Below are 25,051 nucleotides of genomic sequence, written 5' to 3'. Positions count from 1 at the left end.
GGGCTCCGGGTGCATGGAGCCTGCTTCTCTCTCTCTTTGTGTGTGACCATAAAAAATTAAAAAAAAAAAATTAGTTTGAAAATAGTGCGTGGCTTGTTTCAAAACACATTTGTTAGTGCTCTGACACTGCCACAATAATATCAGTCTCACATTGGTGTGCCATCAAAGAGCTACAAAATAATTTGGTTTCTACACTAATTTATTTATTTATTTATTTATTTATTTATTTATTTATTTATTTATTCATTCATTCATTCAGAGACACAGAGATTGAAGGAGAGACAGAGATACAGGCAGAGGGAAAAGCAGCAGGCTCCACACAGGGAGCCCGATATAGGACTCCATCCTAGGTCTCCAGGATCTCGCCCTGGGCCGAAGGCGACGCTAAACCGCTGAGCCACCAGGGCTGCCCTCTACACTAATTTAAATAATAAATTTGGTTTATATTTTTCTTAAATTGGAACCCAAATAGGTATTTGAGTAGAAGTCATCATTCTGGCAATAAGATATGTCCTCAAGCTATTTTGAAAATTACCTGATGCTGTTTTACTGATTTCACATATTTTATGATGCAAATCTTAGAATTCATATAGGCATTTTCCATCCCATTTTTATGAATGCCTGTATCATACTTGTTTTGTCACCCTTGTATACATTTGAGTCTCTTACTTCCCTACTAAACTTCCCTTTGGTTTTGTTGGACCATGTCAACACAGTTTTAAATAACTTATCTGTGTTATTATGCTATATTGTAATATGTTTAGGAGCTTAACTCCTTTATATAACTGTGGGTGTTGGAAGGCCAAGATTTTGCTATTTATCTTAGTTTTGTAACTTCCCTATGACATCTTTTTCTATCATGGAGAACAAGACAAAATAAGCACTCCCTGAACTGGTCATGGGTAATGGACCCCAAAGGAAGGGATGTAAGAGCTTGGAAATGAAGTTAAGAATAGCATTTTAAAATTAATTATAAAGAAGAGACTTAATGAGCATTAAAATAGAAAGTATCCAGATGGATATGGAGATGTGTGTTTGGTAACAAAAATGGTTAGGATAGTGTGTTAGTCAGGGTCCTCCAGAGAAAGAGAATCAACAGGAAATATCTATATCTATGTATCTGTATCTGTCTCTCTGAAGAGAGAGAGAGAGAGAGAGAGAGAAATGATTGGACTTAGCTCACTCCATTCTGGAGGCAGGGAAGTCCCACAGTCTGCTGTCTGCAAGCTAGAGAACCAGGAAAGCCAGTGGTAGTGTCCGGTACGAGTCCAAAGGCCTGACAACCAAGGGGTTCCTTATTTACATACCCAAGTCTGAGGGCCTGAGAACCAGGAGCTGCCAGGATGGAGAGCTGGAGCGGATTCACTTGCCAGCTCAAGAAGAGAGAAGGAATTCAGCCTTCCTTTGCCTTTTTGTTCCAGGAGGGCCCCTAGCAGATTGGTGACAGGGCATCCCTACTCAGTCTATTGAGCAAAGGCTATTCTCTTCCAGAAACACCCTCAGAGACAAAGTCAGTTTTTCCAGCTATGTGGGCATCCCTTAGATCAGTTAAGTTGACACACAAAATTAGTGATTACAGAGAGCCTGGAATTTGGATTCTCAAAGTAAGTGTTCTTCTGTGCTTCCCTTGGAAAAGTTAGGATGGAGTTGAGAAATTTAAATTGAATCTAGAATCTTAAGCAGAAAGTAACTTAAAATGAGAAGCACATGACTAAATTGTTACCCATATAGGAGAGCGGGAGGGAGGGAGGAAGGAGAAACCGAGAATATTGAATTTTAGAACACCCTGACATGGCTGGTAACCCCCACCAACTACCTCTTGCCTCTCATTTATAGTTCTGTTATGAGTAAAATAGAGTAGGAAGGTGAACTCTGTATCAATTTTGCCTGTGAAATCTTACAGAAGTTTTGAAGTAATGATAACTGAAAATGTCTCAGATTTGGTGAAATTCAAACTAGTAGCTTCAAAAGCTCAGAGAATTCTAAGCAGCATAGACTCAAAAATGTTTATATCCAGACCAGTCTGTAAAAATGAAAGCAAAATATCTTAAAAGCAGCCAGAGTTAAACGACAAGTTATCTACAATTCTTAAATGATAGTGGATTTCTTGGAAGAAACCATGGACCTGAGATAAAACTTTATTGATCATCTAACTTAACCTAATAAGTTCCTAGTCTGACTGGTGATGCATAGTGCGACTTTGGGTCTCCAGGAATTATTGTCAGCTCAGAGCCAATGACCGTGAGTCTCTGAGAAGACTGATTATGTCCCTTTGTCCACTACACAGTCTCCATAATAAGTGACTGCGGGTCCCTCCGGGGATGGCTGCGGGAAGATTATCACTGTTATGTTCTTGGCAATGTAGTAGAGTTTCTCCATGGGGATCTATCTTTCCCATCATTCAAGGTTCTCTGGGTCACAGAACCAGGTCGTGTCTGGGGATGTTTAAGGATCCACAATTATCCATGGTGCTTGAGTGATTCAAGTCGGGTGTATATTCACACGGCCTGGAATGTTTCTCCTTTTCCAGACCAAGTGAGACTTTAGTAGATTCTTATATACAGCAGTTAAACAAAACCATAACCAACTAGCCAATGCTGAAGATCTCTGTGAGTCAGACTGTTTGATAAGTGTTCATTAAGGCAATCCTGCCCCGCTTAGTTGGTGATTAAGTGTCATCACTTGGCACCTGTCATTCAAGTTATTCCCACTGTACTGAGGCCTTCCAGTTCAACAGTAGTAACTCCTGATGCAATTTTTTATTTGTAGGCAAGAACTCCAACAGAGCTGTGTTAGGATGCTGGGCTATACTCATGAATTTATTTGTCAAAGCTATAGTGAAAGGCTTGTGTTGTAGAACACTTCTGGTTGGCATGGGCTGATCCTACATAGTAAATACTTTAGAATTCCCACAATCTCCAAGATTTCATAACTGCCTCTATAGCATACTGAGGATTTCTTGACATTTCAACCTCATTTAGTATAGGAACTACATTTAGTGTAGGAACCCACGTTTGGGTCATCCAACCTCTGAAACTGTTTGAGCCATTCCTGCACTTAACAGAGAAATTGAATTCATAATCTCAGCTGAGTGGGTCCATCACAATACATCTGGCCTTACCTCTCCTTACACTCTTTTTAGCTTGATCCTACATCATTAAGATCCATTTCCATATACACATCTCTTGCTTGGACTACAAAATATCCTGGGACAGCTTCTGAAATACAGATGAAGTATTTTCTGAAATACATGTGACTTTGCTCTAAAATCTGTCCTGGTCTAAAATCTATTCCAGGATTTTCATCTCTTCAGACAGGTTTCAAAGTGCCTTAGTCAATATCTCCTTACTTAGATCATCTATAGCATCTGTCCCTAATGGAAAGGCTGCCCTTCATGTTTGCACCTGTCTAATAGTAACATGTCATACTAAATTTAATGAAGGCTTATAAATGTAGTTAACGAATTGTCAAGAATAGGGGGTGATAATGGCATGGTTAATGACAGCATAGAAATGGGTAAACTTCAGAAGTGAAAAGTTCTAAATGTCCGGCTTTCCTGAGATAATAAATGAAAAAAAAGAAAACCTTGTTTTCCAGTGATAACTAATGAGACTCTTAGATATTTGAAAAGAACACAGGTAGGATCTTACTGGGATCTTCTTTACTTACTTTTATCCCATCTTATTTTCTTAAGCAACTAAATTTCCTAATTATTAAACAAATGTGTAAATAAATGAATGTCAAATTATGAAACAAGGTGTAGCAAGTAAGTGGGGAAAATGATTCTTGCCCATAATGCTCATTGTATCAACTGTAAGGAAATGCAAGTAATATACATGCATTAAGAGAAGAGAGGAAAGTAGCACTGGATGTGAAATTGCAAGAAGGATTTGGAAAGTAAGAAATTCTCTCCTTCTCCCCCTCCTCCCCCTCTTTCCCCTCCTCCTCTTCCACCTTCCCCTTCCCCTCTTCCTTCTTCTTCCCCCTCTCCTCCTCCTCCTCCTCCATACCCAGCATAATGCCCAACCCAGGGCTTGAACTCACAACCTGAGACCAAGACCTGAGGTGAGATCAAGAGTTGTATGCTTAACCAAGTGATAGAAATTTTTAATTGAGAGCTGTGGGCCACTTTGGTCAGATTGCCAAGAACAAACATTTAAGTGTCCACGACACTTAAAAACTAATATTTGACAACTGGTTAAACTGATTGAACCACCATAATAAACCACTCTTCATTTCCCCACTTTTTGTTGATACTGGAGATATTAAGAGCATCACAGTGCATAATGATGATTCTTTCTCCTAAAGGGAAAAAAATATCTACTTGAATAACTTTCAGTCAAGAAAATACCACATCCACGTAGTCTGGTATATTAGTGTTCTATTGCTACATAAGAAACTACCACACATTTAATGACTTAAGATAACATAAATTTATTATCTCATAGTTTCAACGGGTCAGGAATGCGGCTTAACTGTATTTTCTGCTGCGTGTCTCAGTAGACTAAATTCACAACATCAGCTAAGGCTGCAATTTCATCTGAGGCTCTTCCTGGCCCACTTGATTGTTGGCAAACCTCAGCCTTGTTGTTTTAGAACCCAGACCCCAGGTTCCTAGAGGACACCTCTGCCACAGGACCTTCTTCATAAGCCATTCACATCATAGCTGTTTATTTTCTCCAAAGTCAGCAGGAGAGCCCCACTTACTCTGAATATGTCTCTTGTCCAAAGTGCTCACCTGATTATCAGACGCATCCAGGATTATCTGTCACCCTCTTTGTCATTGTTATTGTTTAGGTTTTATTTCATAATCATAAACCTAACTCTGCATGCAACCCAGCTAGACTTGGAGGGGAAAGGAAAATATGGAGACCATAAAAAGCAATGAGAGTGCAATGGTTATAGTATATTTCAAGCAGATGGAGATGAAGGGGTGCTCTCTTGAGTACAGAAGGAATAGTCTGGTGGTTAAGATAAAACACAAGTCAAATTTATTAGGTTTGTCCACAGTCAGCAACAGTGATCTTCTTGTTGGTCTTGCTATTCCTGGACCCAAAGTGTTCCACGGCTTTCACAATGTTCCTTCCCTCTCTCACGTTGCCAAAAACCACACACTTGCCATCACATTCAGTCTTGGCAATGCAGATGAAAAACTGGCAACCTTTCATGTTGGGTCCAGCATCTCTGATGGACGAGATACCAGGACCATAGGTTTCAGGATGAAATTCTCATCATTAAACTTCTCCCCACAGATGGAGTTGCTGCCAGTGCCATTGTGGTGTATGAATTCACCACTGTGGCAAAATAATCCTTTGAAAGCAGGAATATTTATAACCAAATCCTTTCTCCCCAGTGCTCAGAGTGCAAAAGTTCTCTGCTGTCTTTGGAATTTTGTCTGCAAACAGCTTGAAAGAGACTTGGCCCAAGGGCTTTCTGGCCAGGGTAATGTTGAAGAACACAGTGGGGTTGACCATGGCTGGGCCACACAGGTGGCTCCGAGGCAGCAGTATCTGTAAGACCTAATCTTTCTCTTTTTTATTAATAACTCAAGGCCCATTGATTAGGAACCTTAATTATATCCGAAAAATCCCCTCTACTGTGTTATATAATGTAATCTAATCAGGGCAGTGTAGGGGCCAAGGGCAGGTTGTCCCAAAATGTACCACAATCACATGCTGATTATTTTGAATTGAAGCTATTAGGGGAACAGCTAGTGCACGGACCGCAGACCCTCTACTGTCTCCCTGAAAGCAAGGAATGAATCGTATGAAAGATACCCTCTACTAAGAAGTAAAAGGAAATTCTTATCACAAGAGATGGAAAATTTAAGAGCGAGAAGTCTATATAAACAACCCTGTTATGTTTTTACTAATCTCAATCCAAATTCCACATAGAATTCCTTTAAGTAAAGCTCCCAAACATCTGTTTTCTTTATTCTGTCAATTCCTCAAGAAGTTATTGTTTCTTCGTCTAAAAAGTATAAAAACTGCCTGCCTTGGTCATTTCTTTAGTTCTTGATTTGGTCCTCCAGGCACATATAATAAACTTTGGAGGGCACATGATGAGATGAGCACTGGGTGTTATACTTTATGTTGGCAAATTGAATTTAAATAAATTTTTTTTAAACTTTGGTGTTTTTTTTTCTTCTTACTCATCTGTCTCACATCAATTTAACTCTTAAAACAGCTGGAAGAACTTGAAAGGTAGAGGAAGGATTTTTCCTTCCCCATTGTAGTGCAATTCCACCATATTCAGAGGTCCTCCTCATATTCAAGGAGGGAAGATTATACAGGTCTACACACCAGAGAAGACGGAATCGTGGGGGTCATCATAGAATTTTGCCTATATCCCTTATAATAGTACCCCTTTCTCTAGTTGTTTTCAAATCTAGTCATCTAACTCTCAAAATGTATTTTGGTGGCAGTGTTGGAAGAATGAGAGATCTGAAAGCAGTGCTGCTTGTATATTTTCCCACTGAAAGAAGTTAGATGGGAGGTTGGCTGGAAGAGAGGAAGAGCAAGAGTGATTAGGCAGTGGATGGAGAAGCTAATCTGTGCTGTTCAGTCAGGACAGTCAGTACTCTGGCACAGTAAGTAGGATGGAGAAATGGGAGATACTCTTGGCTTACCACAGGTAATGTTTCAGTCTTTCATCAGGAGTGTGATTTTATATGTATAGTTTGCAGAGATTCACTGAGCTGTATGTGTCAGGTATATGTGGGTTTCTTTATGTATGGTTTACCTCCGTGAAAATAAGGCCTCAAATACCTAGGCCGTGGAAATTCTTTCTGAGCGTTTAAATGCCTGAAGACTATTGCTGCTGATGGAAGACACTATGGATCATGTAAATGTGTTTTTGTCAAAATAACAAAATTCTGCCTTCTTTTTAATGTTACTTTTTCCTCAGTGCATTATAACTTGTAACAGGCTGTTACAAAGACCTGAGTGGTACAATATAGCCAAGCTGCCAGTAAAAACACTAGATATCAGAAACCTGAAGAGTGGGTTTGGGAATAGCAACCTCATAACCTTTATAAAGGATAACAAGAGGAATATACCAGAACACATGGTTCACTGCCCAGTGCCCTGGAATCACTTACTAATTTTACAGAAATGAATAAAGACCATTCCATGATTTACTAATTAGAACTCTAGACCTCGAATCTGACGAGATCAAGGGCGAACCTTTATGTCTCTAATTAGGTGGATTCTTCCCAAATGTTGGGCAGATGATTGAGAGGAGGTGGTCACTGGCTGACTTGTGAGCAGGACCCTGGCAACAAGAGGTCCTCCCTCTTTCCCTTGTCTTTGGGATATGGCTGTTAACCTTCCCTGTTTCCAGAAGCTGCCCCAAGGACACAGCCTTGAGATAGTGAGATGGTGTTGACACCATCTAGACGCTATATGGGACTGAACCCAGTTAGGACCTTTATATAAACCTCTAAGATTTGGCAGGCAGGTACAGGAATCTATTTGTCTTGGGCCACCAAAGACAAGCCTAATATGTAAATTATCTTGCTAATTAAAATTACCATCTACCAACCTGGAGAGGGCTGCCTCTGTCTCTTCATTCAGTCTCTCCCTGCTCTCCTCAGAGGGGCCAGTTTCAGATTACACCCAGGAAGCTCTGGAGGTTGCAAAATAACACCGAACTCTTGTTTGTTTCCAGACAAACTACTGTTTTCCTTGAAACATGCACGATGAGTTCTGCATACCCGACTGCTTTAGTAAACCAAGCACTGGTTCACTAAGGGACACACTGGCCCTGTCCCTTGATTCCTTGCCATCCCGGGACAATGAAGGTGAAACTGTGACAGAGAGCAAAATGCACACGAAACTTCAAACAGCTGAAATCAGTGTGGATAAAGAGGCTGGGATTTGTCATTAAGAGAAAGGACACAGTTTTGTGACACCAGGCTCGTTAATGGGAATACTTAATTCATTAATGCAAAGTATTTATTTATTTCTTTAAAGATTTTATTTATTTATTCATGAGAGACACAGAGAGAGAGAGAGGTAGAAACCTAGACAGAGGGAGAAGCAGGTTCCCCATGGGGAGCCCATTATGGGATAGATCATGCCCTGAGCCAAAAGCAGACACCCAATTGCTGAGCCACCCAGGCGTCCCATATTGCAAAATATTTAAATCCTAAAGATATTCCTCCAGATATGCATTCGGGAAACTTGAATTTTTCCACTGTTCCCTTTCACCTTTATCAGTCACTTTTGGAAACTCAGTGCACTGTTCTGGTTCTGAGGAGTCCATGTCGGCATCAGGCCAGGGGGGAACAGCCCCTGCTGTTCTGTTAGTGATCTTTGAAAGAACTAGACGAGACAAATAGAAGTAAAGTGTGAGATGATCAAATCAGATGGCATCCTCACAAGATACAAGGCTGGAGAACTTCTTAAGATAAAGGAGTTAGAGTTGACAGAAATATCAGACATCTCCTGGGTCTTGTCTTCAAATGCACAAAGATTTTCAGAAAAACACTGATTAAAAAAAAACTTTATAAGAAAGTTAATTGGGTTGATGAGCTATCTTTCAAAGGAGATGCCATTTCAAATTCCTCTCTCTCAATCCCACTAAAAAGCCCAAACCTTCTAAAAGTTAAGGACATATAGGAGAAGACAAATGAAGCATTCATCTGCCAGCACTGCCTTTTTCAGAGGAGAATCTTGTGAGAAACTAAGCAAGTAGGGACACCAGTCTGTAAAGAATTTGGAGACATGTGCTTGCAATGAAGTGTCAAATCTTTGAATTTATGTCTTAGTTATAGCAGAATATAGAGATTTCAAAGTCATAAACCAGATGTAGTAATAACGACCCGTGCCTGGGGTACAATCCAGTGTTAGGGAACCACATATTGAAATAAACACCTTGGTAACTCCTGTCACCTAACTGGGCCCTGGGCTCTCTAAGAGAAATTGACAAGAGGCAGAAGGGGTTCCAGGCAGGGTTTGTTGTTGTTTTTAATTATTTTATTTATTTATTTGACAGAGAAAGAGAGAGTTTAAGCAGGGGGAGCCACAGGCAGAGGGAGAGGGAGAAGCAGGGAGCCAGATGCGGCCTCGAACCCAGGACCTTGAGATGATGACCTGAGCTGTAGGCAGACACATAACCAACTGAGCTGCCCAGGCAGTTTTGTCAGGGCTTCTGCGAGAACCTAAGGGAGGCAACACAAAGGAAAGAGTTGTTAGGCTGGCTCTCTGAGGGCCTAGGAGAGCTTTAATTAAGATTCAGTGGGAAAAGAGCATCTGATCTTATAGAGGAGGGGATTTCTTGGCTCTTGTGCACTTAAAGGTCATGCTTCTTCATACGTGACATGTCTAATTAGCATGTTACATCTCTACCCTTGGGCATGATCTTTTTAGTATTATAATGAGGGGTAAATGTGGGTGAAAAGTCAGCACTGTGGTTCTTCTTGGGGCTTACTGGTTTGGTCCTACCTTACCACTCTTTACAGTGAAGACCCACCCCTCACCCCTTCTTTCAGTAAGCATCCTGCCTCTGCATTCCTGCAAAATGAGCTATACAAGGGTGTAGAGTTTTAGCTTTTTTCTTTTTGTGAAGGCAGCCAATAAATGATGGATTTTTGTGGTTGGTGATAAGGGGAACAGTCCAGTCTCCACGCTGTCTCACTTATAAGACAGCAAATCTTTAGGTGACTTGTCAGAAAAAATATCAGGCAATTATCTCCGTGAAAGTCAACTATAGAAAATTAATACGAATGTCACTCAAATCATTTGTCATACCACAGAGCATATTATGGAAGTGGAATAGATTCCATATATATTCTTTAGGTTAAAATATGGATCAAAACTAGAGTTCTGAACTAATGTAAACTTTATCGTAGTAAGTGAGTCATAGTCTACAGATAGAACTCATGTGGGAGTGGTTCTCATATAACAGATGGGAAGAATGAGAAATTTAGTAACATAAGCCTAAGTTAAGAAGTCATCAGAAGGCCCCAAAATATATGTTAGTTGTCATTTAAATATAGTTACATTGATTAAATAGCCAAGAAGATTGTGGCTCATATTTTTTATTCCAAAAGTGTGAAGACAGAAAAATTCCCTCTAACTCTTATTTACTTGGTGCCATGATTGCCTTTTTTCCCCTACCTATAGATGATAATAAACCTAGTGATTCAATAATATTTCCAAAGATAACGTTATTAAGTGGCAACTGAAACCAAACCTTACCACCGTCAGTAGTCCAAAAGGAATAGTCAAAGCCGTACTAGGAAGCTGACTTTTTGGTGAGAGATATGAGAGAAAATGGAATAAAAATCTCAGCTGAGAACAACTAGAAAAGTGACATAGCTACCCGGACAGCCAGCTAGCCAAGTCTCTCTAAGGACTGAAACTCTTGTTTGTTTTTGGTAACCCAGGGCCTAATATAAATCTGACACCGAGTAATTATTAAATAGAAACTTGGCAAATAAGTCTTGTTTTCATTTGTTAGGATATTTTATGCCCTTTGTCCTAATGTGTCTTTTGTAACTGTATCTTCATGATATGCCTTCTGTTTACCAAGGAATGTGAGTATAAGTATGAATATAATCATGTTTGCCAACATAACTAAGTATCTGATTACATATGATCTACATGACTTAGACAAGAACAGTAGACATCTCAGTAAAATCACTGGAATATAAATTTCATGTGGGTCCTCTACTATGTAAAATGATGCTCCTTTTAGCAATGTTTAAATAGTGACCTTTGTTTGGAGTCTGAGTTCTCACTGGTATACAAGTAAATAAATTATTTATTATCCTCAGGGAAATTGGCTTGAGACAGGATAAAGTATATTCCACTATGGAAATAAAGAGAGAACAGAAGTTTGAGGTCTAGAATGTAGGCCGCTCTGTGGAGCATGTGACCCCAAGACTAAGTGAGTTCAGAAATTAGTAAACTAATTTATTCAGTTGATTTCACCGGAAAGGAAGGGCTCTCGTTTACCAAGTAATTGAATCTTTGAAAGTTTTTGGGTTCAGGTTGAACAAGTCTTTTCCACAATGAAGTATTTAAACTTTGATTTAAAGTCTTATTATAGTCCTATGTCAGGGGATCCATCTGTAAATGAATATAAGATGCTATTTTTTGAAGAGAACATGTTTTCGTGGATGTGGAATGCTGAGTCTGAACCGTGGCTTAAGTTTGAGGGCAATTAGAAATTATTACTACTCAAAGGCAGATGTTTCAGAATAATCAGTCAAGATTTTTTAAACTGGCAAGGTAGAAAGCAAGCAGTTGGACGGTAACAAGAATCTTGCTATTCCAACATTAAGATCAAAAGTAGAGTGCCTCCTAACCTCATAATTACTTTAATCCACCCAGTAAATACAAGTAAAAATGTAAACTGAGTGCTGGTTTAAGTCTACTCTCTCTTTCACAAAGGATTGATTTCTCTCCACACATATTCAAAAAAATCATTATTTTTATTCATCTTTGTAACAGAATTTCATTTGGGGTAAAAAATTTAAAAAAGTAGGCATTCTATAAATAATAGAATAATTGAAAGAATGAATGTAATGAGGTGAACTGCTTTTAATTTTGAAGGTATCAAATTCAGTACAGCAAAATAAAATTAAAAATGTGTATTAGTTCAATGCATACATGTTTATGTGCATTTATTTTTAAAGATTTTATTTATTTATTCATGAGAGACACAAAGAGAGAGGCAGAGACATAGGTAGAGGGAAAAGCAGGTTTTCCACAGAGAGCCCGATATGGGACCCTATCCCACAACCCCTGGATCACAACTTGAGCCAAAGGCAGACGCTCAACCACTGAGCCACCCAGGTGATCCTTTACGTGGGTTTAAAATGTGGTTTACATATATCAGCTAATGGCCCATTGTGAAAACTTTGCCTTCAACCAGAGATTTTGGTAAGTCAAGAAACTCACCTAATACTAACCTCTTGGCTCCCCTGAAAAATTAATGTTATGGAATTGAATCAACGTAATTTGCGGAGATTCAGAGTGTTCATTCTGAGGAACCTTTGCTAGCTGCAAAGACTCCTGGTTAGAGCGCATGGCTTCTGAGCTCCCCAGTAATAGTAATATCCAGTTTTCAAAAAGGATAATAGTAAGTAGAGGAAAGCCCCAGGACACCTTTTCTAACCGAATTTAATTAAAAGCTAAATGAAAGTGAGTTCAATTACGTAGAGTAGTTCAGTAATGTAGATCAAAGAAAAAAGATAATCTTAAAACTTCCTACAGGTGACCAGTCTTACAACCAAGTGATATCATGGTGGTTTAGATTTAATATACCGTGCTCACAAACAGCTCTTCCAAACTGTTTCATTTATGTAAGTGATTGGTGGGGAATTATACCTTATTGGGAAACAATTTTTTTGTAAACAAAATAAAACAGAATTTGATTCTATTTCTTCTTATACCAAAATATGGACAAGCCTCGCACGTGGGTGGCTCGTTGGTCTAGGGGTATGATTCTCGCTTCGGGTGTGAGAGGTCCCGGGTTCAAATCCCGGACGAGCCCGCTTCCTTTTCAACCACTTGGACTTAATAGCATCAGGGGGGAAAAAAAGCGTTTTCCCAAATATTCTTGCCAAAAACACTGGCTGTGGAATGGCAGTGTTCTCGGAGGAGCCGGGCACGAATGCCCGCATCTCCCGCGCGCCTACGCACCTGCGGTGCTGATGCTGCACCAGCCACAGGCCGGCTCTTCTGTGCATCCTTCCTCGGGTGCAGGGAGGGAGGGAGGCGGGGGAGGGGCTGGCGGGCACGCGCATGCGCACACCTGCCGCAGGGGGCGGAGTGAGAGCCATGCTCCGGCACCTTACCTACTGCCGCCCAGTCCTAGTCCGATTTCCGCTGTTACAGCCCTCTGGTGGGGTGGGGAGGGGTGCGGAGGGGTGCGGAGGGGTGGGGAGCTCTCCGACCCTCAACCTCTGCTGCTCCCACCACCCTGACCGCTGGCTCTACGGCCTATGACTGCGGCCAGACGCCGGCCTCTTTCTGGTCCTGCACTGCCCTGGTCGGAGCTCATTCAGGTGCTCTGTCAGCCAGTGAATATTCAGTGGCTGCTGTGTGTCCACCTGTGCCTGATGCTAGGGACGTAGAGGTGGGCAGGGAATAAAATAAGGTTTGTTTCTACTAGTTCCAAGTAACTACATAGCGTTTTCATGCGTCCAGACTTCCCAGAAGAGCCTGCAGAAGCAGGGCCGACGTGTACACTCCAGGGAAAACCCCAAGGAGCAATACCTACCCTAGACCCCATGCACACCAGTACTTTTTCCTCCAGGAAATGCTCTCACTTAGGAACTGTGCAAAACGCTCAGGTGAATTAATTAGCATAAATATAAAAGATGACAAAGAAAAAAGATGAGGAGGAAGGTATTAATTCAGTTCTTTTGCTCTTGCCAGCTATCTTAAGATATTTCCTTGGAATAACTGCTGCTTTGTGACCAACACTGAATGCTGACACACACACACACACACACACACACACACACATCACGGCAATTTCTTTGAAGGCTCATTTTGAAAGTATTCTGGAAGAGTGGTCTTTTTTTTTACCTTTGTTTAGGGCAATTTTGGAAGCTCAATAAACATGAAGATGCAGGTCCTTTTTCAGAAGTGGTGTAGAATATATTGTCTCTTTTTATACATGAAATATGAGTGTATAATTGATTTGTAAAACAATTTTATAATTTGAAGTAGATGTTGTTATTCATGAAGTTTGAAATTCAAACCTCCTCCAACCTTTGTCCTTCAAGAATTTTCTTAGGATGCAGGAAGTCAGTTCTATGCCACCTAAGCCAGAGATTGAATTATCCTCTTTCAAGACATTTTATTATCCCAAAAAGGATAATTTAAAGATACTGTCTGATAGGAAATGGCACAGTAGATCACTTTACTGTGATGCCCACAGTCAATAAACTGGACTCATAATCTCAGTGTCCAGTTATTGTAAGGGCTTAATTATAACTATAACCAGCAACCAAGGATCACTAGACATCTAAAATAAGTGCCTAACATGATAGAGATAAAAGTGAACTAGAAAAAAATAGAGGAAAATATTATGCAGAAAGAAGAAAACTCAGGAAAGTTATTACAGAGAGAAAGAATGCTATACAAAACAGTAGCTCAACTACAAAAGCATCTTAAAATTCAAATTATGAGAGTAGAAATGAAAAACTTAATGGAGTAACTGCAATAAAATGTGAAGGATATCTTCCAGAATATGGAGTAAAAATATAAAGGGGAACCAACAGTTATGCTCCCTAGTAGATACCCAAATGAATTGAAACTTATGACTACAACAAAACCTGCACACGAATGCTTATAGCAGCTTTATTCATAACTGGAAAAACTGAGAAGCAACCAAAACGTCCTTCAGTAAGTGAATGGATGGGGTGTCTGATTGGTTCAGTTGGTTAAGCATCCAACTTTTGGTTTTAGCTCAGGTTACCATCTCAGAGTCTTGGCATCGAACCCATGTTGGGCCCTGTGCTCAGTGCAGAGTCTGCTTGAGAATCTCTCTCCCTCTACTATGCCCTTCCCCATGTTTGGGCACACACATGCTCTCTCTCTCAAATAAATAAAATATTTAAAAAATTAATAAATGGATAAACTGTGGTACATCCATACAATGGAATATTATTTAGTAAGAAAAAGAAATGAGCACTCAGGCCACAAAAAGACATTAAAGAACCTTAAAAGCATATTGTTAAGTGAAAGAAGCCAATCTGAAACAGGTAGGGAGGGATATAGGAATGAAGAGGTAGAGCACACGCCAGTGAAATTATTCTGTATGATACTGTAGTGATGGGCACATGTCATGACACATTTGTCAAAACCCATAGAATGTGCAGCACAAGGAGTGAACCTTAATGTAAATTATGGACTTTGGTTACATTGGTCCCTCGGCTGTAACAAATATAGCACAAGACTATGAGATGTAAATAATAAGAGAAGCTGTAGGAGAGAAGAGAGGGTATGTGGGAACTCTGTACTTTCCTATCAATTTTTCTGTAAACCTAGAACTGCCTTTAAAAAAATGTCTGGGCAGCCCCGGTGGCGCAGCGGTTTAGCGCCACCTGCAGCCCGGGGTGTGATCCTGGAGACCCAGGATGGAGTCCACGTCGGGCTCCCTGCATGGAGCCTGCTTCTCCTTCTGCCTGTGTCTCTGCCTCTCTCTCTCTCTCTCTGTCTCTATGAATAAATAAAATCTTTAAAAAAATGTCTAGATGGCAGAAGAGTAGGGTCTCATTAAAAAATGTCTAGATGGCGGAAGAGTAGGGTCCCCAAGTCACCTGTCCCCATCAACTTACAAATAATCCTGAAAACCTATGAATTCAGCCTGAGATTTAAAGAGAGAACAGCTGGAATGCTACAGAGAGAAGAGTTTGCACTTCTAACAAGTACAACTCTTTTTTAGCCACTCTGCACTGAGCAAAATGACTAGAAAGAACTCACCACAAAAGAAAGAATCAGAAATAGTACTCTCTCCCGCAGAATTACAGAATTTGGATTACAATTTGATGTCAGAAAGCCAATTCAGAAGCACAATTATAAAGCTACTGGTGAAAAAAAAAATAAAGCTACTGGTGGCTCTGGAAAAAAGCATAAAGGATTCAAGAGACTTCATGGCTGCAGAATTTAGATCTAATCAGGCCGAAATTAAAAATCAATTAAGTGAGATGCAATCCAAACTGGAGGTCCTAATGATGAGGGTTAATGAGGCAGAAGAAAGAGTGAGTGACATAGAAGACAAGTTGATGGCAAGGAAGGAAGCTGAGGAAAAAAAGAGAAAAACAATTAAAATACCATGAGGAAAGGTTAAGGAAAATAAATGACAGCCTCAAAAGGAAAAATCTATGTATAATTGGGGTTCCAGAGGGCGCCAAAAGGAGCAGAAGACCAGAAAATGTATTTGAACAAATCATAGCTGAGAACTTCCCTAACTTGGGGAGGGAAACAGGCATTCAGATCTAGGATATAAAGAGATCCCTGCCCCCCCCCCCAAATCAATAAAAACTGTTCAACACCTTGACATTTATTTATAAAGATTTTTATTTATTTCTTCATGAGAGAGATATATAGAGAGAGGCAGAGACACAGGCAGAGGGAGAAGCAGGCTCCATGCAGGAAGCCCAACGTGGGACTCGATCCCAGGTCTCCAGGATCATGCCCTGGGCTGAAGGCAGGCGCCAAACCACTGAGCCACCCAGGGATCTCAACACCTTGACATTTAATAGTGAAACTTGCAAATTCCAAAGATAAAGAGAAAATCCTTAGAGCAGCGAGAGACAAGAGATCCCTAACTTATATGGGGAGAAATATTAGATTAATAGCAGACCTCTCCACAGAGACCTGGCAGGCCAGAAAGGGCTGAATTTATTCAGGGTCCTAAATGAGAAGAACATGCAGCCAAGAATCCTTTATCCAGCAAGGCTCTCATTCAGAATACAAGGAGAGATAAAGAGCTTCCAAGATAGGCACAAACTGAAAGAATATGTGACCACCAAACCAGCTCTGCAAAAAATATTAAGGGAGACTCTGTAAAAGAAAGAGGAAGTCCAAAGAAATAATCCACAGAAACAGGGACTGAATAGGTATTATGATGACACTAAATTCATATCCTTCAATAGTAACTCTGAACATGAATGGGATTAATGATCCCATCAAAAGACGCAGGGTTTCAGACTGAATAAAAAAGCAAGACCCATCTATTTGTTGTCTATGAGAGACTCATTTGAGACCTAAGGACATCTACAGCCTGAAAATAAAAGATTGGAGAACTATTTACCATTCAAATGGTCCTCAAAAGAAAGCAGGGGTATCCATCCTTATATCAGATAAATTAAAGTTTATCCCAAAGACTGTAGTAAGAGATGAAGAGGGATACTATATCATACTTAAAGGATCCATCCAACAAGAGGACCTAACAATCATGAATATTTATGCCCCTAATGCGGGAGCTGCCAAGTATATCAATCAATTAATAATCAAAGCTAAGACATACTTAGATAATAATACACTTATACTGGGAGACTTCAACACAGTGCTTTCTGCAAATGACATATTTTCTAAGCACATCTCCAAAGAAACAAGAACTTTAAATGATACACTGTACCAGATGGATTTCACAGATATTTACAGAACTTTACATCCAAATGCAACTGAATACACATTCTTCTCAAATGCACATGGAACTTTCTCCAGAATAGACTACATACTGGGTCACAAATCAGGACTTAACCAATACAAAAAGATGGGGAGTGTCCCCTGCATATTTTCAGACCATAATGCTTTGAAACTTGAACTCAATCACAAGAAGAAGTTTGGAAGAAATTCAAACACGTGGAGTTTAAAGACCATCCTGCTAAAAGATGAAAGGGTCAACTAGGAAATTAGAGAAGAATTTAAAAGATTCATGGAAACTAATGAGAATGAAGATACAACCATTATCCCCAAATCCCAAAATCTTTGGGATATAGCAAAAGCAGTCCTGAGAGGGAAATACATCGCAATATAAGCATCCCTCAAAAAACTGGGAAAAACTCAAATACACAAGCTGACCTTGCACCTAAAGGAACTGGAGAAAGAACAGCAAGTAAAACCTACACCCAGCAGAAGAGAGTTAATAAAGATCCGAGCAGAAACCAATGAAATAGAGACCAGAACTGTAGAACTGATCAACAAAACCAGGAGTTAGTTCTTTGAAAGAATTAATAAGATAGATAAACCATTAGCCAGCCTTATTAAAAACAAAAGAGAAAAGACTCCAATTAATAAAATCACGAATGAAAAATGAGAGATCACAACCAATACCAAGGAAATACAAACGATTTTAAAAACATATTATGAGCAGCTATATACCAATAAATTAGGCAATCTAGAAGAAATGGACGCATTTCTGGAAAGCCACAAACTACCAAAACTGGAACAGGAAGAAATAGAAAACCTGAACAGGCTGATAACCAGGGAGGAAATTGAAGCGGTCATCAAAAACCTCCCAAGACAGATGGCTTCCCAGGGGAATTCTATCAAACGTTTAAAGAAGAAACAATACCTATTCTACTAAAGCTGTTCCAAAAGATAGAAAGGGATGGAATACTTCCAAACTTCTATGAGGCCAGCATCACCTTAATTCCAAAACCAGACAGAGACCCCACCAAAAAGAAGAATTAGAGATCAATATTCCTGATGAACACAGATGCAAAAATTCTCAACAAGGTACTAGCCAATAGGATCCAACAGTACATTAAGAAAATTATTCACCATGACCAAGTAGGATTTATCCCTGGGACACAAGGCTGGTTCAACACTCATAAAACAATCAATGTGATTCATCATATCAGCAAGAGAAAAACCAAGAACCATATGATCCTCTCAATAGATGCAGAGAAAGCATTTGACAAAATCCATCCATTCTGATCAAAATTCTTCAGTGTAGGGATAGAGGGAACATTCCTCGACATCTTAAAAGCCATCTACAAAAAGCCCACAGCAAATATCATTCTCAGTGGGGAAACACTGGGAGCCTTTCCCCTAAGATCAGGAACAGGACAGGGATGTCCACTGTCACTACTGCTATTCAACATAGTACTGGAAGTCCTAGCCTCAGCAATCAGACAACAAAAAGACATTAAAGGCATTCAAATTGGAAAAGAAGAAGTCAAACTCTCCCTCTTTGCAGATGACATGATACTGTACATTGAAAACCCAAAAGACTCCACCCCAAGATTGCTAGAACTCACACAGCAATTCGGCAGTGTGGCAAGATACAAAATCATTGCCCAGAAATCAGTGGCATTTCTATCCACTCACAATGAGACTGAAGAAAGAGAAATTAAGGAGTCAATCCCATTTACAATTGCACCCAAAAGCATAAGATACCTAGGAATAAACCTAACCAAAGAGGTAAAGGATCTATACCCTAAAAACTACAGAACATTTCTGAAAGAAATTGAGGAAGACACAAAGAGATGGAAAAATACTCCATGCTCATGGATTGGAAGAATTAATATTGTGAAAATGTCAATGCTACCCAGGGCTACCTACACATTTAATGCAATTCCTATCAAAATACCATGGACTTTCTTCAGAGAGTTGGAACAAATAATCTTAAGATTTGTGTGGAATCAGAAAAGACCCCGAATAGCCAGGGGAATATTAAAAAAGAAAACCATACCTGGGGGCATCACAATGCTGGATTTCAGGTTGTACCACAAAGCTGTGATCATCAAGACAGTGATGTTTCTGGCACAGAAACAGACATACAGATCAATGGAACAGAATAGAGAATCCAGAAATGGGCCCTCAACTCTATGGTCAACTAATATTCGACATAGCAGGAAAGACTATCCACTGGAAAAAGGACAGCCTCTTCAATAAATAGTGCTGGGAAAATTGGACAGCCACATGCAGAAGAATGAAACTAGACCATTCTCTTACACCATACACAAAGATAAACTCAAAATGGATGAAAGATCTAAATGTGAGATAAGATTCCATCAAAATCCTAGAGGAGAACACAGGCAACACCCTTTTTGAACTTGGCCACAGCAACTTCTTGCAAGATACAACTATGAAGGCAAGGGAAACAAAAGCAAAAATGAATTATTGGGATTTAATCAAGATAAAAAGCTTCGTACAGCAAAAGAAACAGTCAACAAAACTAAAAGACAACCTACAGAAGGGAGAAGATATTTGCAAATGACGTATCAGATAAAGGGCTAGTATCCAAGATCTATAAAGAACTTATTAAACTCAATGGCAAAGAAACAAACAACCCAATCATGAAATGGGCAAAAGACATGAACAGAAATTTCACCAAAGAAGACATACGCATGGCCAACAAGCACATGAGAAAATGCTCTGCATCACTTGCCATCAGGGAAATACCAATCAAAACCACAATGAGATACTACCTCACACCAGTGAGAATGGGGAAAATTAACAGGGCAGGAAAAAACAAATGTTGGAGAGGATGTGGAGAAGGGAAACCCTCTTGTACTGTTGGTGGGAATGTGAACTGGTGCAGCCATTCTGGAAAACTGTGTGGAGGTTCTTCAAAGAGTTAAAAATAGAGCTACCCTATGACCCAGCAATTGCACTGCTGGAGATTTACCCCAAAGGTACAGATGCAGTGAAACGCTAGGACACCTGCACCCCGATGTTTCTAGCAGCAATGTCCACAATAGCCAAACTCTGGAAGGAGCCTCGGTTTCCATCAAAGGATGAATGGATAAAGAAGATGTGGTCTATGTATACAATGGAATATTACTCAGCCTTCTGAAATAATACTCAGCCAATACTTGCTTTAAAGTGGATGGAACGGGAGGGTATTATGCTGAGTAAAATAAGTCAATCGGAGAAGGACAAACATTATATGGTCTCATTCATTTGGGGAATATAAAAAATAGTGAAAGGGAATAAAGGGGAAAGGAAAGAAAATGAGTGGGAAATCTCAGAGGGGGTGACAGAACATGAGAGACACCTAATTCTGGGAAACGAACAAGGGGTGGTGGAAAGGGAGGTGGGCGGGGGGTTGGGGTGACTGGGTGACGGGCACTGAGTAGGACACTTGACAGGATGAGCACTGGGTGTTATGCTATATGTTGGCAAATTGTACTCCAATAAAAAAATAAGTCTATTAAAAAATAAGCAGAGTGCAAATAGTAAAAAAAAAAGGGGGGGATGGCAGGGAGGAAAGAAAAAAGGAGAGGAAATATCTTGGAGCTATAAAATCTGAGGTAAAAGAAGTTCCAGGAAAAAAAAAAAAAGAAAATAGAGAACATGTAAGTGAGAAAATCAACAACAAAAAAGTCAAGCTAATTTTCCAAACGGAAATACATGATTTTCCAAATTTAATGAAGTAATAGAGCTCTCAGAACAATGAATGAAAATAGAAACACATGATGGCATACTTTTCAGACTTTTGGGAACACTGTAGACAGGGAAATTATCCTGAAAGAGAGAAAAGCTAATTAGAAATGAAGTATCAGTAATTAGAATGACTTCTTAATTCTTGTAAAGTAATACTGAAAGCCAAAGACAATGAAGAACTTTCAGAATCCTGAAAGAAAATATTCCCCAACCTAGCATTCCCATACCCAACCAACCTTCAATCAACCGTTGGAGAAACATAATAGATATTTTCCAATGCCCAAATACTCAAAAATCTTATTCCCAATGAACTTTTTTTTTCTTTTCAGGAAGCTACTCTACAATGTAGAAAGCAAATTAAGATAGAAAAAGCCTTAGGATATCCACCCCCAGTGGTAGGGAAAGAAAAGGTACATGATTATGGTGAAGACATCCTGAAGAAAACTGTATAGCAACTACAGAAATCATCCAATTCTATCCCCTCCCCCTTTTAAAGATTTTATTTATTCATTCATGAGAGACACAGAGACACACACAGGGAGCCCAACGTGGGACTCAATCCTGGGCCTCCAGGACCACACCCTGGACTGAAGGCAGGCACTAAACCTCTGAGCCACCCAGGGATTTCCGTCTTAACCCCTTTTTTAAGACAAACGTGTGTGGTTATTTGCGGTAACTTGGAAAAAAAAACTTCTAATGTTCAGGAAAAAGAGGTGGATCTTTTTGTATAATGGATAATCAGTAAAAAAACAGTAAATTTAAAAAATCAGTAAGTAGAAATAATGTGTATTATTTAGAATATATTTTTTTAAGATTTTATTTATTTATTCATGAGAGAGATGGAGAGAGGCAGAGACACAGGCTGAGGGAGAAGCAGGCTCCATGCAGGGAGACTAATGCAGGACTCGAGTATCACACCCTGGGCCAAAGGCAGGTGCCAAACCGCTGAGCCACCCAGGGATCCCCTGGAATATAATTTTGCCTTTGTAACCTACTGTAGCTTAAAGGAAGCAGATGGGACTCACATCTTACATAATTGTCTGAATGTATAATCAATCCTAGGGTGATGCTTTCACTCCAGGGTGTTTCCTTCCAGTATTCTACCTCATTGCTCCTTCCTTCTTATGGTGTTGGCTTTTCCAGCAAGCGGAGAGAGTAGGAAGAGAGAAGTGGGTGGTACTTCTTTCCTCTTTTGGGCATAACCTGCAAGCTTTACATACAGTGACTCTCTAATGCACTAGTTTAGAAATTGGTCACATGGCCATGCTTAGCCATCAAGAAAAGTTGTGCATGGTAGTCTTCTCTGGGTGGCTATAAGCCCTTCTAAATGCCCATTTCTAAGAAAGGAACAAATATTGATGGACAACTAGCCATCTCTGCTATAGTATGAGATTTGGAGACATGCTGCTGGTAAAAACAAAAACAACACAAACAAAAAATCAAATGTCTAAAAATCTTTTTCTCTCCCAAGGGGGAAGAAGAAAAGAGGAAAAAGATCGCTTTTTTATGTATACATGCTTTTGAAGTGTTTAAGATTTTAAAACATGGTTATTGTTAAAAAATATTAACGAAAAAATAAGCTTTAAGGTGAGAACTAAGGTATGGATAAAAAATTTATCCAGGTTCAAATGAGGAAGGGCAAGAGCACTCCATGAGGGAAAAGGTCTTGTTGGAAAGAGGGGAAATAGATCCTTCTTGATACAAAATCAGGAATTGGACTAGAGAGGAAAACAAGGCAGAGGAAAGTGGGTGAAGCTGAGCATGAAGATCCGTGCAGGTCAATAAGGCAAACACTAAAATAGAAGGTTTTTTTTTCAAGTAAGAAGAGAGAATGGTTCATCACAAGCAAAGAGTGGTCTTCACTCAAGATATTAGTGCAACCCAAGGTAAAGTGCCCTCACAGTAAGAGTATAAGAATGAGTGGAGATCCATTCCTGCAAGATTTCCCCCATGTCCCCTGTGTAGGTTCCTCCTGTGATTGATTTGCTTAGGCTTCATGGAAAAAAAAAATCCTGTTGCAGCTCCCACTGCTCAGGCCACTGAATGGGTAGGAACAACCACTGAGTGGTCTTAAGCTGCTCTTCCACAGAAGGAACAGAATGGAAATAAGGTTGACGGAAAATAAAGTTTCTAAAAAAAAAAAAAAAAAAAAGAAAGAAAAAAAAATCTTCATGACCACCTCCCTTCTCAGATTTATGGATGCTCCCTGATCACTCACGTGCATCAGTGCTCCAGCCAGTGATTTCCGCATACTTGTGTAGATCCTGCGAGCTCCCTGCCTTTGCTCAGGCCCCTTCCTCAGCGCGGGACACCCTTTCTCAGCCACCTCTAGAAAACTTCCTCTGCAAGACTCACCTTTAATATGACCTTCTCTGACCAGGCATTTATGATTCATTATGATTGGTCAGAATTAAGCCCTACCCATGTTCATTTATGTGCATTTTATTCATTCAGTGAAACTAATCAAAAACCTAAAAAAAAAAAAAAAAAGGTTGAAACAGCCTTTTTTCACCCCTTCCCCAAATAATTTCCTCGCTAGGAGTGAGTCTTTTGACATCCCTAGCACCACATGCCTTGTAAAATCGGACAGAAGCTGAGAACCCGTCCCCTAGAAAATCACCCAGAGGCACGGATATGGGGGGGAGGGGGGGTGCTGAGGACTCAGGGTTCCCCCGGGCGGATGCGCGGCAAAGGGGCCCTCGCCCCACCCCGGTGCAGGGTCACCTCTGCAACCCCACCCCGCAGCGTTAGGCGGAGAGAGAGGCAGCACCGCCTCACTCGGCCCCGTGCTTCGGTCGCCCAGGCTGTCTCAGCCGCCAGGAATGCGGGGTCCGGACTCGCCAGGGGCCCTGGGGTGGGCTCTGGCGGCCCGACTCTGGGGGCCCCTGCCCGCGGCGGGCTCCGAGGGCTTCCTCCCCGCGCAGGTGGGGACCGCCGCGGCCACGCCCACCGCCTGCGCGCACGCGGCCCTGCAGCCCGGACCCCGGCGGGGCCTGTGGCGCTGCGGGCGCGGTCGGGCCTCGGGCGAGAGCTGTCCCCGCCCCTGCCCCAGCGCGAGGGTCCCCCGCGCTCCGCGGCCGCTCTGTGCGGAGCCCGCCGGCCCCACGTCTCCTGGACGTCTCCTGACCGTCCTTCCCTCCAGGACAGCAGGAGTTCCCGGGTGTAAACTCTGAAATAAAGTACTTAGGAACCCCGGCGCGTCGCGACGAGGTGGCCGAGTGGTTAAGGCGATGGATTGCTAATCCATTGTGCTCTGCACGCGTGGGTTCGAATCCTACCCTCGTCGGTTGGGGCATTTTAGTTAGGAGAGGGGGAAAAAATTAAGCCAATTTGTCCAAAAAGTTGACTTTGCGGGTTTTCCACTTTATCGTTCGTTTGGTGGGAACTTTATGAGAGCAGTGAAGTACCTCCTTGGTGCACCTCTCCTGCCTGGTGCCTGCCTGGAGCGCGACAGGAAGAGAGGAAGTGAAAGATGCTTGAAAAAAATCTGCCATCTGGAAACCACAAAGGTTTTGCCCTTTATTAGCACGCACAGACTATATTATTCTACCTCTTAGATTTAGATCTACAACTCACCTAGAACTAATATTTATTTATAGTGGGAGGAAAAATCCATCGAAATATCGATTGATCTGTCATCCATCTATAGATAAATACATTCATTTTGGTATTTAAATAAACACCATTTGTCGAGAAGACCATCTTTTTCTCCTTTGCACTACAAAATCACCTTTACCATACACATCAAGTGTCCATGTGTGTGTAGTGTTTTTCAGATATCTATTTTCTTCACCTGCCTATTTTACAATAACCCTCTGTCTTATGTAACATAGCCTTGTAGGGACGTCTGGGTGGCTCAGCGGTTAAGTGTCTGCCTTCGGCTCTGGGCATGATCCTGGGGTCCTGGAATCGAGTCCTGCATGGGGCTCCCTGTATGGAGCCTACTTCTCCCTCTGCCGGTGTCTTCTGCCTCTTTCTGTCTCTCATGAATAAACAAAATCTTTAAAGATATATATCTATATATATAGATATATATCGCTTTGTAGTAAGTCTTCACACCTTGTTCCTATTCAAGATTTGCCTGTTCTAAATTGCCTTTTTGTATTTTCATAAACATTTTAGAATCATTTTGTAAATTTCTGCCTCCCAAAAAGAGAAGGCTGATGTAATTTTGGATAATATTGTTT

At 40.7% G+C, this 25,051-nt stretch overlaps 2 non-coding genes across 2 annotated transcripts; both read left to right on the top strand.

Annotated features, from left to right (window-relative positions):
* The first annotated feature begins 12,432 nt into the window (after positions 1 to 12,432).
* TRNAP-CGG (transfer RNA proline (anticodon CGG)) lies at positions 12,433 to 12,504 on the top strand. The gene has a single exon. It is a non-coding gene; the product is annotated as a tRNA-Pro (tRNA).
* An 11,564-nt stretch (positions 12,505 to 24,068) lies between these two features.
* Positions 24,069 to 24,150, top strand: TRNAS-GCU (transfer RNA serine (anticodon GCU)). Its single transcript has one exon. It is a non-coding gene; the product is annotated as a tRNA-Ser (tRNA).
* Positions 24,151 to 25,051: the final 901 nt, after the last annotated feature.

The sequence above is a fragment of the Canis aureus genome, chromosome 37, assembly GCF_053574225.1.
Source record: "Canis aureus isolate CA01 chromosome 37, VMU_Caureus_v.1.0, whole genome shotgun sequence".
In the NCBI taxonomy this organism is placed as follows: domain Eukaryota; kingdom Metazoa; phylum Chordata; class Mammalia; order Carnivora; family Canidae; genus Canis; species Canis aureus.
This window is presented reverse-complemented; position numbering and strand designations above follow the sequence as displayed.